This window comes from Enhydra lutris, unplaced genomic scaffold, assembly GCF_002288905.1.
Source record: "Enhydra lutris kenyoni isolate GAN:26980312 unplaced genomic scaffold, ASM228890v2 scaffoldscaffold18, whole genome shotgun sequence".
Taxonomy (NCBI): Eukaryota; Metazoa; Chordata; class Mammalia; order Carnivora; family Mustelidae; genus Enhydra; species Enhydra lutris.
In genome coordinates, this window is record NW_019154102.1 from 12,417,145 (window position 1) to 12,435,141 (window position 17,997).

Sequence of the window (17,997 nt, forward strand, 5' to 3'; positions counted from 1 at the left end):
TGGGTGTAGAGTTTACCTAAAAAAAAAAAAAAAAAAAAAAAAAAAAAAAACTTGCAATTGCAATTTTCTCTACTATCTACAAGATAAAACTAAACCCTTCCTCCCAGCATTTCTAATCCTTCCATTACCAAAATTTACCCTTATTTCTGTTTCTCAAAATACATTCATATTAGTGTTATGCTAGTTGCTATAACAAAGAGACCCAAATGGCTCAGAAAACACAGAAATTCATTTCTTAATTTAGTGTCTGAGTTCCAAGCTGCTCTATCTTGTTCCTCAATCATAACCTCCAAGATGTTGTCCTCAATAATAGGGCCGAATATGGATCAGAGGACATCTTTTTAGCCCTTGAAAAAGCGAAAAAGCAGGCTCACTATCTGAAAGTCTCTGCCTAGGAATGGGCAAGCGCATATCATCTCTACGCAAGGGAAGCTGGGAGATACAGCACATATACCAAGCTACAGTTAGACAGAAAAGAAGAGAAGTCAGCTGGCTCTCTGTGCCACATGCCCTCTGCTTCCATAGTCCTGGTCTCTCCAACACTCAGTTTTTCTCTTTCTCTCCTTCTCCTCTCTCCACTTATCCAAATAACATCTGCCCTGTTTAAGTATTATCTCCTGCTATGAGTACTGCAACCATATAAAAGAATGCTTCAGAAAGCTGAAAAAAGTGGAAATGGTTCTAGGGCTCTTCAAAACTGATCTGTACATCCTAATCCTTGCCCTTTATGTGGTGTTTTCCCCCTGATTTTGTCTTTTACAACTTCTTCAATTCATGGAAGAGGACTTCAGAGATCTTAAATAATGCTTACCAAGTAATAAGTAAACAGGGGAAGAGTGGGAACAGGAAGAGGGTGGGGTTGCCAATTGCACAGGTAAAATCCACTCCTAATGGCTGAGTCCAACTATTACAATTATCTGTCCTGACTTGAGAGTACTCTAAATGGGACTAGAGTATAGTCCTCCCCCTCCTTTTTAAAAAGATTTTATTTATTTATTTGAGAGAGAGAGAGTGAGACTGAGAGCAGGGTGAGGGTGAGAGGGAGAAGCAGACTCCCTGCTGAGCAGGGAGCCCAACCCAGGGCTCAATCCCAGGACCCTGGATCATGACCTGAGCCAAAAGCAGATGCTTAACTGACTGAGCCACCCAGGCATCCCTTTTTAAAGATTTTATTTTTTAAAAAAGATTTTATTTTTAAGTAATCTCTACACCCATGTGGGGCTCAAACTCAAACTCACAACTCAGATCAAGAGTCACATGCTCCACCAACTGTCCCAGCCAGGTGCCCTGAGTGTAGTCTTGATAAGGCTTACTTTCTTGTAAAATAACATTGTTGCCTAAATTGATGTAAAATATCTACATAAACTGTGCAGCAGAGGGAAGGTAACACAGATATAAGGGGTATCAAAGAGAAGCAATTTGGCAATGTTCATCCAGCACTATTTGAGGGAGAGACATTGAATCTGATGAACAAGATCATTGTGGTTATTATTATTATTTTTTAAAGATTATATTTATTTATTTGTCAGAGAGAGAGAGAGAGAGTACACAAACAGAGGAGCAGCAGACAGAGGGGGAAGCAGGCTCCCCCCTGAGTAAGGAACCCACTGTGGGACTCGATCCCAGGACCCTGGATCACAACCTGAGCCAAAGGCAGACACTTAACCGACTGAGCCATCTAGGCATTCCTCATTGTGGTTATTAGAGAAGTGTAAATACAATTGCTTCTATGTGCTGAAGTATTTAGGGAAAAGTGTACCAGTGCTGGCAATCGATTTGGAAATACATTAAAAAAATAAGATAGATGAGTGGTGGATAGAGGGATAGAAAAGTTGCTAGACAGATGATAAGGCAAGTATACTGAAATATTAATGGTAGAATCTAGTCGGTGAGCATATAGATGGTCCTTGCAAAATTCTTTCAATTTTCCTGCAGGTTGAAAATTTTTATAATAAAAGAGGAAAAAAGCCTGCTACCATTTTAAAAACACTTTTCCTCTGTCAGAAAAGGATGCCATTTTGTCCTCGAGACAAGTCTGTGAGACAGTCACTATGTTGTTATCACCTCCATTTTATAGATAAGCAGACAAGCACAGAGAGGTTAAATGATTTGTCCAATTTCCCATGTTTAAAATATGGCCGTGCTAAGATTTAAATCCAGGTCTGTGTTATTTGCAAAGCCAGACCTTTAGTTATGATACAGGGATAAGTCAACAGACTTTTCTCATAGTCTCCATAAATAATATTATTCAAGATTCTCTCCCTCACTTTGCCTGACTTCTTATCCACAAAACAGTCTTCCTATTTCCTCCCAAACAACTTGCTCCTGGGGAGAGAGTGCCTGGGGGGCCTAATGGATGAACTATATCTCTGCTCACAAGAAAAGCCTCTGATCAAACTCCAGAGCCAGGCTTGGTTCTCAACTAGTTGTGGAAAACAGATGTCATCTAGGTGGGGTACTGGGTTTTCCTATTAATCATTAAATTGAGCCCCTCTCAGTTATGATGTTCACTTGCAAGTGTAGGATACCATTCCCTTTTGGCTCCATTGTCCCTTTGAACTTCTTGGTAGGCTACCATTAACCTGGGGCTCCCCTGTCTCCTCCAAATACTTTCCCTAACCTCACCTACCACTATCTATTGCTTTTTTGCATAAAAAAAATGATAAATTTTTGATAAATCCCCAATTATCACTTGACTTCTAAGACTTGCTTCTGTGTTACATAGTTATTATAGTAGCAAGAATATACTCAACAGCATTATTACAATTTTCAACTACTAATGGAATATTTACTTCTGTTGGTGTCATAAACTGGTAGCAATAAAACGTATTGCCAACAATACTATTACAACTTGTATGGCCTTAAAACATAAATGTACCAAATGAACATCTCTACATATCGTGGTTCTTATGGGCCAAATTTGTCCCCTGCTATGGCATGGCTTCTGTAGTAGGAGCACAGTAAGTTGAATATCATGGCTCTAGTGAAGAGCAGAGCTTGTCAGTGTTGAGGGACAGAACTTTTTTTTTTTTTAAGATTTTATTTATTTATTTGACAAAGATCACAAGTAGGCAGAGAGAGAGGAAGGGAAGCAGGCTCCCCGCTGAGCAGAGAGCCCAATGCGGGGCTCGATCCCAGGATCCTGGGATCATGATCTGACCCGAAGGCAGAGGCTTTAACCCACTGAGCCACCCAGGTGCCCTGAGGGACAGAACTTTTAAGATAGTCAATAAAAAAACATGGATTCCTGAGCCCTTCCCCTTTGTACTGAATCAGAATTTCTGAGAATGGGGCCAAGGAATGTGTATTCCAAATAAGCTCTCCAAAGGATTCTTATGACCACCAAAATTTCAGAACCACTATTTCAAACCACTTGGGATATTTTGGAAATCTGGGACCAAACTGTTGGTTGTCAAAGTGATTCGGGGGTACCATGGGCATTTACTATGGGGGTGGTTAGAGATACTACATGCCTTCTAGGGAAAGTTGGCACAGACAAGCGTTGGCCCCCATCCTTACGATCTCCCAGTGTCTCACCTGATATTCACATGCATGTAGGTGAAAACTTTATCATAAGCCTGGAACACAATTTCATTTTACATATAAAAACAAAATATTTTTCATGTGGCTTTCATATACACTGAATTTCCCCAGGAATGCAACTATGGTGCAAATCAAAAGATTGTTTAATTAGAAAACTTTCTGAAAGTAGTAAAATTGCAACTTTGGCAGCTCACCAATATAAAACAGCATCAGGCTGTATGTGCAGCACTCACATTCGCTGTGATGCTAATATGTAGGTACAAACATTTGAAAACCTCAATATGTCTTTTATTTTTTATTTTTCAATAGTTTATTTATTTGTCAGAGAGAGAGATAGAGCACAAGCAAGGAGAGTGGCAGGCAGAGGGAGAAGCAGGCTCCCTGCTGAGTAAGGAGTCCCACACAGGGCTCTATCCCAGGACCCTGGGATCATGACCTGAGTTGAAGGCAGATGCTTAACCAATTGAACCAACCAAGCATCCCTCTCATTGAGTCTTTCAATGTAGTCAGACCCAAGTGTGTAAAGAATGACTCAATTTTGGGGGCACCTGGGTGGCTCAGTCAGTTGACTGGCTCTTGATTTAGGTTCAGGTCATGATCTCATTGTTGGATCAAACCCTGCACAGGGCTGCACACTCAGCATGGAGTCTGTCCCTCTCCCTCTGCTCCTCCTCCTGCTCGCTCTCTCAAATAAATAAAATCTTTAAAAAAGAAAAGAAAAGAAAAGAAAAAAACTCAGTTTTATTCCTTTACTCTCATACTACTATCAAACCCACAATTTCTGTTACCAGATGTACGGGATTTTTTTACACACCCAACAATTCTGTGTTACACCAGCTAGACGTCTTACAATTTAACTCAATTCTGACAGTATCTACCTGGAGAGAACATCAGATTCCACAAATTTAAGGGTGTCAGTCCCATAAGATGCCCCCCACTTCAGATGCCAACTACAAGTAGTAGGTCCCCTAGTTACCCATAACCTCTGTCCGACGTGGCTACATATCATAAGTTCCCACAATCTCCTCCCTATTGGATTCAATTATCTGCTAGGACAGCTCAGAGAACTCAAAGAAATAGTTATTTATATTTGCCAGTTTATTATATAATAATGGATATGGTAAATTATACAGACGAACAGCCAGATGAGCAGATACACAGAGCAAAGTATGTCAGAAGGGACAGGGAGATTCCATGCCCTCTCCAGGCAAGCTACTCTCCCAGAACCTCCATGTGTTCACCAGTCTGGAAGCGCTCTGAACTCCATACTATTGGGATTTTTATGGAGGCTTCATCACATAGGCATGATCAGTGATCAACTCCATTTCCAGCCCCTCTTCCCTCTTTGGAGAATGGGGGCTGGGTTGCATATTCCAAGCTTCTAATTGCAGCTTGGTCTTTTTGGTGACCATCCAGGAGCCAACCAGGAGCTTACATAGAGTTACCTCATTAGAATAAAAGACATTGCTATTATTCAGGAAATTCCAAGGGATTTAGGAGCTCTGTGCCAGGAACTGGGGGCAGAGACCTAAATATACATATTTCCCATTATTCAAACCAAACATTTACATATTAAAGTATTTTTTTTATAAATGGCTTTTTATTTCCCCTTGATATTGCCGTTAGAACACTGTTTTTATTTGCTTGAAAATATACTTGTGAGGTGGATTATATCTATGAATTTCATTTTAGGATAGTGAAGGGGATGCTACAAATATGTTATAAAACAGTGGACACTGATCTGGTAAGGTGATCCTTGATCCTTGTCCTTGATGCTAAAGAACAGGCCTTAAACACGTAAAAGCTTTTTTTTAATGATGCAGGAATCAACAAGTCACATCTCTCAAGAAACAAACAAATCTGATTAGTAAATGGATGTGTTGTGGGTCTATGATCCCAGAAGAATATGAGTAAGAGACAAAAAGTGAAATTGCTTTATAAGAAAAAAGATGTCTGTTATCAAGCTGAATAGATGTGTTTATAGCAAAGTTACATAATAAAATTAACTATTGTGGCCCTCCATATGTGGCCCCCCCATAGGCTCAGAAGAGCTATCCAAATGCAAGGTGTATGATATACCACACATTAAAGACCAGACATGGTGGGACATTTAATAACCCAACCAGGCTCAAGGAACAAAGGTATTGATCTCTAATCGGGTTAATTCATTCAGCAAACATTGAACATCTGTTATATATGCCAGCCACCAGAAATAAGACAGTCCCTCATTTCAAGGATTTTATATTTTAAGTAAGGGAACCAGGCACACGACCAGAAAACTGTAGTTCAGTATGATAAGCAGGATGATAGGCAATATGCTGTTTTTAATTTGCACAGATGTTAGAAGAGGTCGAGAGGATGTGACCACCAGTTGGCCTTCAGGCAGGGCAATCAGAGGCCCTTTACCCTCTTCCCTGTCCTTGGAATATAGGTTCCACTCACTATTCCCACACTAGGAGCCATTTCAAGGTTGTGGCCTTAAGAAAGTAATGTATTGTGGAGACCATCTAGACTTTGACTGAACCCCGTTATGGCCTCAAAATAAACTTTTAAGATTCTGGCAAGATCTACTTGTCTTGAAGCTGTGCAAGACAAACCTTGTTTGTAAGTTTCTTTGCTTATTAAACATGCAATTCACCAGTGTGGAGTGGTGTGCCTTTCTTGTCTCTCCTTGTCCTCAGTGTACAGGGGCCAGTTCTGAATTTCATCCAGGGAGCTACTGAAGATGCTAACCAAAAACAAAGAAGGAACAGGCTATCTGGCTAAGGGAATCTGTATACTGAATCTTAGAAGGATTGAAAGGAATGAAAGGATAGAAGGAATGAAACAAGTGAAGAAGTATTTTTTAGGAGGTGGGGAGAAGGAAGATAGATGGTAAGCAGGGTCTGAAGGAAAGGGTATGCAGTTTGTGTGGCCCTCGTGGGGAAAGTTTTCACAAGTCTATTCAGATACTTTTAAAAATTGATATATAACATACATAAAGTGTGCAAGTCTTTACCCACCAGTATAGCTCAATTTTTAAATATATGTAACCCATGTTAAAGATATACAAAGCCAGGGGCTCTTGGGTGGCTCATCTGGCTGAGTATCAGACTCCTGGTTTCAGCTCAGGCCATGATCTCAGGATTGTGGGGTTGAGCCCCCACTTGGGCTCCAAGTAGGGTCTGCTTGTTCTTCTCCTTCCCCCTGAACCAGCATGCATGAAAGGGTGAGGATGCTCTCTTTAGAATAAATAAATAAATATTAATTTTTTTTTAAAGGCTATCCAGACTCTAAAGTGGTATTGAAATACAGAAGAGAGTCCACCATAAACTGAACTCAACTTTGATTTGTGCAGAGGTGACTGGGCATTTTCAATGGAGAAGGGGGGAACTAAGGAGGGACAGTGAGCAGTCAGGGATGTGGAAATCTATAGAAATGGGAAGGAGCCGTCTGTGTTTGTTAACCAGCATTTATCGAAGTCAGGCTCCTACTCTCCCACAGAGACCAGGAGACAAGCATCTTGTCTTTAAAGATTTTTATTATTTATCTGAAAGAGAGAGAGAGAGCACAAGTGGTGGGGCAGGGTGGGGGCAGAGGGAGAGGGGAAAGCAGACTCCTTACTGAGCTGGGAGCCTGGTGTGAGGCTCAATCCCAGGACCCTGAAATCATGACCTGAGCTGAAGGCAGATGTTCAACTGACTGAGCCACCCAGGTGCCCCCAGGCATCCTGTCTTTAGGTGGTTGCTGGAACAAACAGTGAATTCTTTGGGGGTCTTGTGCTTTCCCAAGCAGCAACCTACGGGGAGCTGAAGTCATCACCCTGGAGCTGAGTGGTTAGAACCTCTGCCAGTGTTTGTTCAAGTCTCTTAGCGTAAGATGTGGGAAAAATAATCTGTGCCAAGAGACTGAAGTTGTTATAGGCCAAGACTGAGGACTTGTCAAAAACAGGGCTCAGAAGAGCCTGACTAGAGTTTGGCCAAGGCGAGAGTCTTTATCACCCACCACTCATATCAAGATATAAAATATTTCTAGCAACTCAGAAGGCTCCCTTGGGCTACGTCTCATCAATATCCACCCCAAGGGTACCCAATATTCTGCCCTCCATCACAAAAATTAGTTTTATATGTTTTTTGAACTTGATATACACACATACCTTCTTTTATTGTTCTTCACTTTATTGTACTTCGCAGAATTTTTTTTCAAAGGTTTGTGGTAACTCTGCATCAAGCAAGTCTATTGGCACTATTTTTCCAATAGCATTTGCTTACTTCATGTCTGTGAGTCAGATTTTGGTAATTCTCACAATATTTCTAACTTTGTCATTATTATGATAATTGTTATGGTGATCTGTGATCTTTGCTGTTACTACTGTTACTACTGTAATTGCTTTGTAAACTGCAGTCAGTAAGACGGCAAACTTAATCAATGAATGTTGTGTGTGTTCTGACTGCTGCACAGACCTGTGGTTCCCCATCTCTCTGCCCCTCCTCAGGCCTCCCTATTCCCCAAGACACAGCAATATTGAAATTAGGCCAATTAATAACCCTGAAATGTCTTCTAAGTGTTCAAGCAGAAGAAAAATCACGTTTCTCACTTTTTTTTTTTTTAAAGTAAGCTGTATAACCAATGTGGGGCTTGAATTTATGACTCTGAGAGCAAGAGTCTCATGCTTTATCAACTGAGCCAGCCAGGAGCTGCTCACATGTTTCACTTCAAATCAAAAGCTAGAAATCATTAAGCTTATGAAGAAGGCATGTCAAAAGCCAGGATAAGCCTCTTGCACCAAACAGTTAGCCAAGCTGTAAATGCAAAGGAAAAGTTCTCGAAGGAAATGAAAAGTGCTACTATGCCAGTGATCACACAAATGGTAAGAAAGAGAAACAGCCTTATTTATGGCTGACATGGAGAAAGTTTTAGTGGTCTGGATAGAAGACTGAATCAGCCCCAACATTTCCTTAAGCCAAAACCTTATTCCTTTAAGCCAAAACCTAATCCTGGGCCCTAACTCTCTTCAATTTTATGAAGGCTGAGAGAGGTAAGGAAGCTGCAGAAGAAAAGTATGAAGCTAGCAAATGTTTATTCATGAGTTTAAAGGAAAGAAGCCATCTCTACAACATAAAAGTGTGAAGCAAAGCAGCAGGTGCTGATGTAGAAGCTGCAGCAAGTTCTCCAGAAGATCTAGCTACGGTCATTAATGACGGTGGCTATGCTAAACAATAGACTGTCAACATAGACAAAACAACCTTCTACTGGAAGAAGACAGGACTTGAATAGCTAGAAAGAAGCTACATCTGGCTTCAAAGCATCAAGGGACCGGCTGACTCTCTTGTTACAGGCTAATGCAGATGGCAACATTAAGTTGAAGCCAACATTCATTTGCCATTCCAAAAATTCTAGGGCTCCTAAGAATTATGCTAAATCTACTATCTGTGCTCTATAAACAGAACAAGGCCTAGATGACAACACATCTATTTCGAATACAGTTCACTGAATATCTGAAGCCCACTATTAAGATTTACTGCTCAGAAAAAAGGTTCCTTTCAAAACATTACTGCTCATTGACAATGCACCCAGTCACCCAAGCATGCTGCTGGAGATGTACAATGAGATTCATGCTAAATGCTCGCTAAACACAACCAGCATTCTGCAGCCAACGGATCAAGGAGTCATTTTGACTTTCAAGTCTTATTATTTAAGAAATACATTTTGTGATTTGGCTAGCATTTTAGTAACATTTCATTCAAAGTTTGCTTTTTTTCTAGACTAAATATAGGATTGGTATGAAACAAAAAAATCTAATGGTTAAATTTCCCATTTGTGTTTTATTTCCTTGAATACTTTTTTCAGTTATTTGTTTAAGGAGATTTAAAAATCATTGCACTTTGGTCAGAAAAATCACAAATATATCTTATAAATGTACAAAAATAAATACATTTTGATTCAGTAAAGTTGCAAGATACAAATTAATATACAGAACCCTGTTGTGTTTGTATGTATTAATAACTAGCAGAAAAAGAAATGAATAATCCCATTTACAATTGCATCAAAAAGAATAAAATACCTAGGAAAAAATTTAACCAAGGAGGTAAAAGATCCGTACTCTGAAAATGATAAGACATTGTTAAAAGAAATTAAAGTTGACATAAATAAATAGAAACATAGACCATGCTCACGGATTAGAAGAATATTGTTAAAATGCCTAAACTACTCAAAGTAATCTACAGATTCAGTGTAATCCCTATCAAAATATCAGTAGTATTTTTCACAGAACTAGAACAAATAATTCTAAAACTTGTATGGAGGGGTGCCTGGGGGGCTCAATCAGTTAAGCAGCTGCCTTCAGCTTGGGTCATAATCCCAGGGTCCTGGGAACAAGCCCTGCATCAGGATCCCTGCTCGGCAGAGAACCTGCTTCTCCCTCTCCCTCTGCCTGCTGCTCTGCCTACTTGTGCTCGCTCTCTCTCTCTAAATAAATAAATAAAATCTTAAAAAAAAAAAAAAACTTGTATGGAATTGCAGAAGACTCCAAATAGCCAAAGCAATATTGAGAAAGAAGAATCAAGCTGGAAATACCACAATCCCAGATTTCAAACTATACTACAAAGCCAGAGTAATCAAAATAGATGGTACTGACACCATAGACAGATCAATGGAACAAAATAAAGATCCCAGGAAAAAAAGCTCTATGTTTATAGGGTCAATTAATCTAGGACAAAGGAGGCAAGACTATACAAAGGGAAAAAGACAGTCTCTTCAATAAATGGTGTTGGTAAAACTGGGAAGCTACTTGCAAAAAAAGAAACTGACAACATTCCTACGCTATACACACAAATAAACTTGAAATGGATTAAAGACCTAAATGTAAGACCTAAAACCATAATTCTAAATGAAAATATCTCTTGGACATTGGCCTCAGCAGTATTTTTCACGATGTCTCCTCAAGCAAAAGAAACAAGCAAAAATAAACAGTTGGGACCACATCAAACTAAAAAGCTTTTGCAAAGCAAAGGAAACCATCAAGAAAATGAAAAGGCAAGCCACAGAAGGGGAGAAGATATTTGCAAATGATATATCTGATAAGGTGTTAATACCCAAAATATAAAAAAAACTCATGCAACTAAAAAAAAAAAAAAACTGATTAAAAAATGGGCACAGGATCTGAATAGATATTTTTCTAAAGCAGACATTTAGATAGCTAACAGACACAAGAAAAGATGCTCAAGGACTTCATCAAGATAAAAATCTGTTCCACAGCAAAGGAAACAGTCAACAAAACTAAAAGACAACTGACAGAATGGGAGAAGATATTTACAAATGACCTATCAGATAAAGGGCTAGTATCCAAAATCTATAAAGAACTTATCAAACTCAACATCCAAAGAACAAATAATCCAGTCAAGAAATGGGCAGAAGACATGAACAGACATTTCTGCAAAGAAGACATCCAAATGGCTAACAGACACATGAAAAAGTGCTCAACTTCACTTGGCATCAGGGAAATACAAATCAAAACCACAGTGAGATACCATTTTGCACCAGTCAGAATAGCTAAAATTAACAAGTCAGGAAATGACAGATGCTGGTGAGGATGCAGAAAAAGGGGAATCCTCCTACTCTGTTGGTGGGAATGCAAGCTTGTGCAGCCACTCTGGAGAATAGTATGGAGAGTCCTCAAAATGTTGAAAATAGAGCTACTCTACGACCCAGCAATCACACTACTGGGAATTTACCCTAAAGATACAAATGTAGTGATCTGAAGGAGCACATGCACCCGAATGTTATGGCAGCAAGGTCTACAATAGCCAAACTATGGAAAGAACCTAGATGTCCATCAACAGATGAATGGATAAAGAAGATGTGGTGTATATATACAACGGAATACTATGCAGTGATCAAAAAACCCTGAAATCTTGCCATTTGCGATGATGTGGATGGAACCAGAGGGTATTATGCTAAGCGAAAGAAGTCAATCAGAGAAAGACAATTATCATACGATCTCTCTGCTATGAGGAATTTGAGAGGCAGCGTGGGGGTTGTGGGGGGCAGGTTGGGAAAAAATGAAACAAGATGGGATCAGGAGGAAGACAAACCATAAGAGACTCTTAATCTCAGAAAACAAACTGAGGATTGCTGTGGGGTGGGAAGGAGGGATAGGGTGGCTGGGTTATGGACCCTGGGGAGGGTATGTGCTTGGTGAGTGCTATGAATTGTGTAAGACTGATGATTCACAGACCTGTACCCCGAAGCAAATAATACATTATATATTACTTAAAAGAGAGAAAGGTTAAAAAAAAGAAAAGATGCTCAACGTTACTAATCATCAAGGAAACGCAAATCAAAACCATAATGAAATATTACCTCATACCTGTCAGAATGGCTAGTATCAAAAAGACAAGGAATAAGAAGTGTTGGTGAGGATGCGGAGGAAAAGGAACCCTTGGGCACTATCGGTGGGAGAGTAAATTGGTACATCCACTATGGAAAATGGTATGAAAGTTCCTCAAAAAATTAAGAATAGGGGGTGTCTGGGTGGCTCAGTTGTTTAAGCGACTGCCTTCGGCTCAGGTCATGATCCTGGAGTCCCGGGATCAAGTCCCACATCGGGCTCCCAGCTCCATCAGGAGTCTGCTTCTCCCTCTGACCTTCTCCCCTCTCATACTCTCTCTCTCTCAAATAAATAAATAAAATCTTTTTAAAAAATTAAGAATAGAAATATATGATCTAGTAATTCCTCTTCCATGAAAGGAAGAGTCCATCAATGTGGCAAATTTCACTATTATTTTATTTTAAGAAATTAACACAGCTACCCCAACCTTCAGCAACCACCACTCTGATTAGCAGCCATTAACAAGCAAGAAGACCCTCCACCAGCAAAAAGATTTCAACTCGCTGAACGCTCTGAGGATAGTTGTAGTTTTAGCAATAAAGTATTTTTAAGTTAAGATATATACATCAGGGTTTTTTTTTAGATATAATGATATTACATATTTAATAGACTATAGTATAGTATAAACATAACTTTTATGTACCCTGGGAAACTGAAAAATTCATTTGACTCACTTTACTGCAGTATTTGCTTTATTGTGGTTGTCTGGAATCAAATCCATATCTCCAAGGTATGCCTATAAATGGAATCATATGGTATGTACTCTTTTGTATACGACTTTTCATTTATAAGACTCATCCATATTGTTATGTGGCAATAATACATTCTTTTTCATAATTGGAGAGAAATCCATGGTATGAATATATTGCAGTTTATGTATTCTGCTGCTGATGAACATTTGAGTTGTTTTCATATTGTTGAGTAGTACAAATAAAGATGCCTTCAATATTCTTGCCTATGTTTTGATAAATATAAGCACTTATTTCTGTTAGGTATTTAGCTAAGAGTGGTACTGCTGGGTCATATGATACTTATTATTTTAGGGTTGGTAGATACTGCCAATTTTCTAAGGTCATTGTACTAATTTATATTCCCACAAAAAAATTTAAGGGAATTCCATTTGTTTCACGTTCTCACAAACACTTAGTATTGTTCTTTTAATTTGAGCCATTCTGATGAAGGTATAGCAATATTTTATTACAATTTTTGTGAACATTTCCCTTTTGACTGAGCACCTTTTTACATGATTATTTTACATGCTCATAGACATTTTGTAAAGTACCTATTGGGATCTTTTGCCCACTTAAAAAATTGAGTCATCTTTTTCTTACTGATTTGTAGAGTGAATCAGTATACCATCTGGGTCCTATGGGAGGCAGATACCAATATGAAATGACCAGTACAAGAGATACACTGGGGGCAATACCTATGAAAGAAAAAGGAGAGAGAAAGAAGAAATAGGCAGGAAGAGTTTTCAGATACAGGTCGGACACTTGTAAAAAGGGAAATGGAAGAACTGGGTAGGAATACAATCAGATTGGTGTGTATCTCCAAGAAAGTCTCAGCCAGTCCAATAAGGAGCTCTGACATGATGACTCCCCATAGAGAAGTTCTGTCCTGGCTAGAGATAGAGAGCCCTTGTCCCATGACTGTGCTCATAATCGGCTAGGTGCTTCCAAGGAATCACATGGCCTTGGCTTGCAGGCTGAGGTAGATCCTCTTTAGAAGGGAGATGTGAGCAAAGTAACTTCATGGATATCACAGAATTCTTTACCAGAAGCATGTGCTGCCAAGTATGTTCTCCCCGTATGTGGGTTGCCTTTTTATTCTCTTAGTGGCACCTGTTAGTTAATTTTAAGTAAGTCTAACTTATCTATCTTTTCTTTGGTAGTTATTGCTTTTAGTATCATGTTCAAGAAGTCTTTGCCATTCTCAAGGTCACAAAGGTATTCTCCTATGTTTTCCCCCAGAAGTTTTATTATTTTTCTGTTCACATTTAGGACTATGATCCATTTTAAATAATATTTTGGGTATATGTATATGGGGGTTAGCTTTTATTATTTTCCAGATGACAGATTTGTGCCAGCACTAGTTAATAAAAAGGCCTCCTTTCCCCCCACCACCTACAGTGCAGAATGTAATAAACAAGAGACCGTATATGTATGGGTCTATTTCTGGATTTTCTAATCCAGCCCTTTATTCTATTTGTCTAAACTTGTGCCAATATCACACTGTCTTAATTCCTATAGTTTTGTAATAAATTTGGATATCTGGTACTGCACATTCTTCAGCTTTATTCTTCACTACTGGCTTGGCTATTCCAGGGCCTTGGTAATTCTACATACATTTGAGAATCACCTTGTAATTTCCAGCAATGCTGGGGTTTCAGCTGGGATTCATTAAACCTACGGATTAATTTGGGGAGACTTGACATTTAAACAATATTAAGTCTTTCAATCCATGAACATGGCATGTCTCTGGGGAGGAACTTCTAGGCAGATGGATAAGAAACAGCATGGCTTATGGAATATGAGAAGCTATGAAAGCTGTGAAAGCAAAGGACATGGAATGCAGAAGATGGGGCTGAAGAAAGAGATCTGATGTGCATTCATACAAAAGATTCAAGCAGTAATGGATTTGAATGGGTTTTAATGGCTTTCAAGGGGGACAAAAATATAGGTGGGCATAATAGTTAGGAGACCATTCCAGGAGTTTAGGTGAGATATGATGAAGATGTGAACATGGACAATGGCGATAAAGTGGAGAAGAAATGGATTCATATTTTATTGGTAAAATCTACAGGACTTGGTGACTGGATGCTGTGGGGTAGATGGGAGATGCTGAAAGTCAAAGATGGCCCCCAACTTCCTGATCTGTATCTGGGTACCTGTATCTGGTGGTACGAGAAATATGGGGTAAGAGTAAACTTGGAAGAAAAGATGTTGAGTAGGTTGAGTATGGGGTTCCCAAGAGAAGAGTTCTTGGCACAGAGTAGATATTTGTTGACCTGAACACTAACAATAACTGAGGGCCCTTGTGGAAAAACGACATGTGCTATTCTTTTCTATAAGCCCTAACAAGTAGCTGCTTATCATCTTTACGGTAATAAACTTTTTCCCCAGCATAAGTTCCCCCCAAATCAAAAATCACTACTTTCCTTTGTTTTTAGTCCATCCAAAAAATTAAGCATTTCCTATACAACTAAAATGTTTTCATTTTTCGTATGTGGACTGAATCTTTCAAGAGGGGCTTCAGCTACTTTAGAAAATACTGAAAGGTGGGGGAGTTGGGGTGCCTGGTTGACTCAGTCAGTTAAGTGTCTGACTCTTGGTTTTGGCTCAGGTCATAATCTCAGGATGGTGAGATGGAGCTACAAGTCAGGTTCAGTGTTCAGCAAGGAGTCTGCTTCTCTCTCTCTGCCCTGACCCCAGGTTGTGCATTCTCTCTAAAATAAATAAAACTTTAAAAAAAATAAATGTGTGTGTGTATATATATAAAATATATACATATGGGATCAAGCCCTGTGTCAGGCTCCAGGCTTAGCACTGAGTGTGCTTGGGGTTCTCTCTCTCCTTCTTCCTCTGTGCGCCCCCCTACACCCAGCTCTGATGCATGCAGGTACACACTCTCTCTCAATAAGTAAACACAATCTTGGGGTGCCTGGGTGGCTCAGTGGGTTAAAGCCTCTGCCTTCAGGTCAGGTCATGATCCCAGGGTCCCAGGATCGAGCCCCGCATTGGGCTCTCTGCTCTGCGGGGAGCCTGCTTCCCCCTCTTTCTCTCTGCCTGCTTCTCTGCCTACTTGTGATCTGTCTGTCAAATAAATACATAAAATCTTAAAAAAAAGTAAAATCTTAAAAATAAATTTTAAAATATTTAAAAAATAAATAGTGAAAGGTTAAAAAAAAAAAAAAACCTTTAAAGAGGTGAGATAGGGGCAACTGGGTGGCTCAGCACCTTAAGCAGTTAAGCTTAAGTGTCTGCCTTTGAAGGCTCAGGTCATGATCCCTGCTCAAAGGGGAGCCTGCTTCTCCCTTTTCCTCTGCCATTCCCCTTGCTTATGCTCTTTCACTCGCTCTCTCCTTTTCTCCCTCAAATAAATAAATTCAATCTTAAAAAAAAAAATAAAAAGCGGAGATAATAAAACCCATAGCTTAGTCATGTGACAAATAAAAATAGCCCTGGAAGTAAATATAAACATGCTGTCCTATTAGTGAGATTTAAGTAAGTCAGAGTCTTTGAAAAATAAAAGATAGAACTTAATTAGTTCAAAATTCTGTAGTTTTAATAAATCTCTTTAGTTGCAACTTATGATTTTATAGATTGGAGTGGTTTTAGAACTGGTCTGAAGTCTGCAATTGGGATAGACTCTTGTTTGGCCCAGAACTCTTCAGTAAACAAACATTATTATCCCCTATTAAGTACAAGAGGTACATAAAACCAATCAGTTTCCGGAGGTGGAATATAAACAAATACATGCAAAATATTCTCCATTCCTATTTGTCAGTCACCTTCATAATAGATTCTTAAACATCTCGGCTCAGTTCTCCCATACAGCTCTGACATTGGGGTTGTAAGGGTAAATACAAGTCTAAAAAATTAAATGAAAAAGTTTCTCTGGTTCCTGGGCTCCTGGGTGGCTCAGTCATTAAGTGTCTGCCCTGGGCTCAGGTCATGATCCCAAAGTCCTGAGATCAAGTCTCCAGATGGCCCCTGCTCAGCGGGAAGCCTGCTCCTGCATCTCCCACTCCCCCTGCTTGTATTCACTCTCTCACTGTGTCTCTCTCTCTCTCTCTCAAATAAATAAATAAAATCTTTTAAAAAAAAATGCCCTAGTCTCCAAAAGGACAAGAAACTTCACCTCCTTTCTTTTCAATCAGCAATTCCTTTAGAAAAAATCAAAATTGTAAACGATTTCTCTCTTTGAGATGTATGTACACCTTTGAAAAATCTAAGTAAGCCTCTTGCCAGTTCTGAATCCCGCTAAGGTCTTTCTTGGGAGCCTTGAAGTTACCTCTTTGAAATGCAAGTATCAGGGAGGACGGTACTCCACCTTCCCCTCCATGTCTTTGTGGGTGTTTAAACCTCAGCTTTTGGCTTCCAGATGTAACTTCGTATCATTTTTTCCTTTGGGTAAAGACAACAGGTCTGTCATGGATTCTATCTACCTGGCTACATAAATGAGATTTTTTTTTTGTCTTTATAATCTCTTCAGTGCGTCACAGCATGCTTTAATGCTTATTCAAAAATAAAATCGTTTCATTGTTTTCTACTTCTTGTGGAGGGTTTTTCTATTACGAGATTTTTTTTTTTTTTAAGATTTCATTCATTTATTTGACAGACACTGATCACTAGTAGGCGGAGAGGCAGGCAGAGAGGAGGAAGCAGGCTCCCTGCTGAGCAGAGAGCCCGAAGCGGGGCTCGATCCCAGGACCTGGGATCATGACCTGAGCCGAAGGCAGAGGCTTTAACCCACTGAGCCACCCAGGCGCCCCATGAGATTTTTTTTTTTTTTAATTATTTCCCTAGAACTGGATCCTCCAGTTTCCGCACTTGTACAGCTGGTTGATAAACCCCATTCCCTCTCTGCACTTGTTTTTCCCTAGAACTGGATCCTCCAGTTTCCGCACTTGTACAGCTGGTTGATAAACCCCATTCCCTCTCTGCACTTGTTTTAAGGCAGTAAGATATAGTGGAAAGAGCATGCCTTTAGACAACTCTGGATTTCAACTGTGCTCTTCTCGTTACCAGAACTTAACTTCTCCGAAGTATTACTTTTTATTTTTTCCTCTGAAGTACTACTTAACTTCTCTGAACTCCTATTACATCATCTATAAAATTAGAGTAATATGTTATAAATGAGGTAAATAAACTGACACACAGGAGATTCTTAGCCCGTGAAAGCAGCAAAGTTATACTAGATGCCCTCAACACACTAAACTTTCGATCCACTCCCCCCTTTCCTCGTGGGTATCTGTCAAATCCTCAGCTGTTTCCTTACAGCGTTTCCTTCACTAATCCTGACCACACAGCTTTATGAGGTAACGAACCTGAAGTGCCGATCTTAAAAGAGTTTGAAAAGTTTTA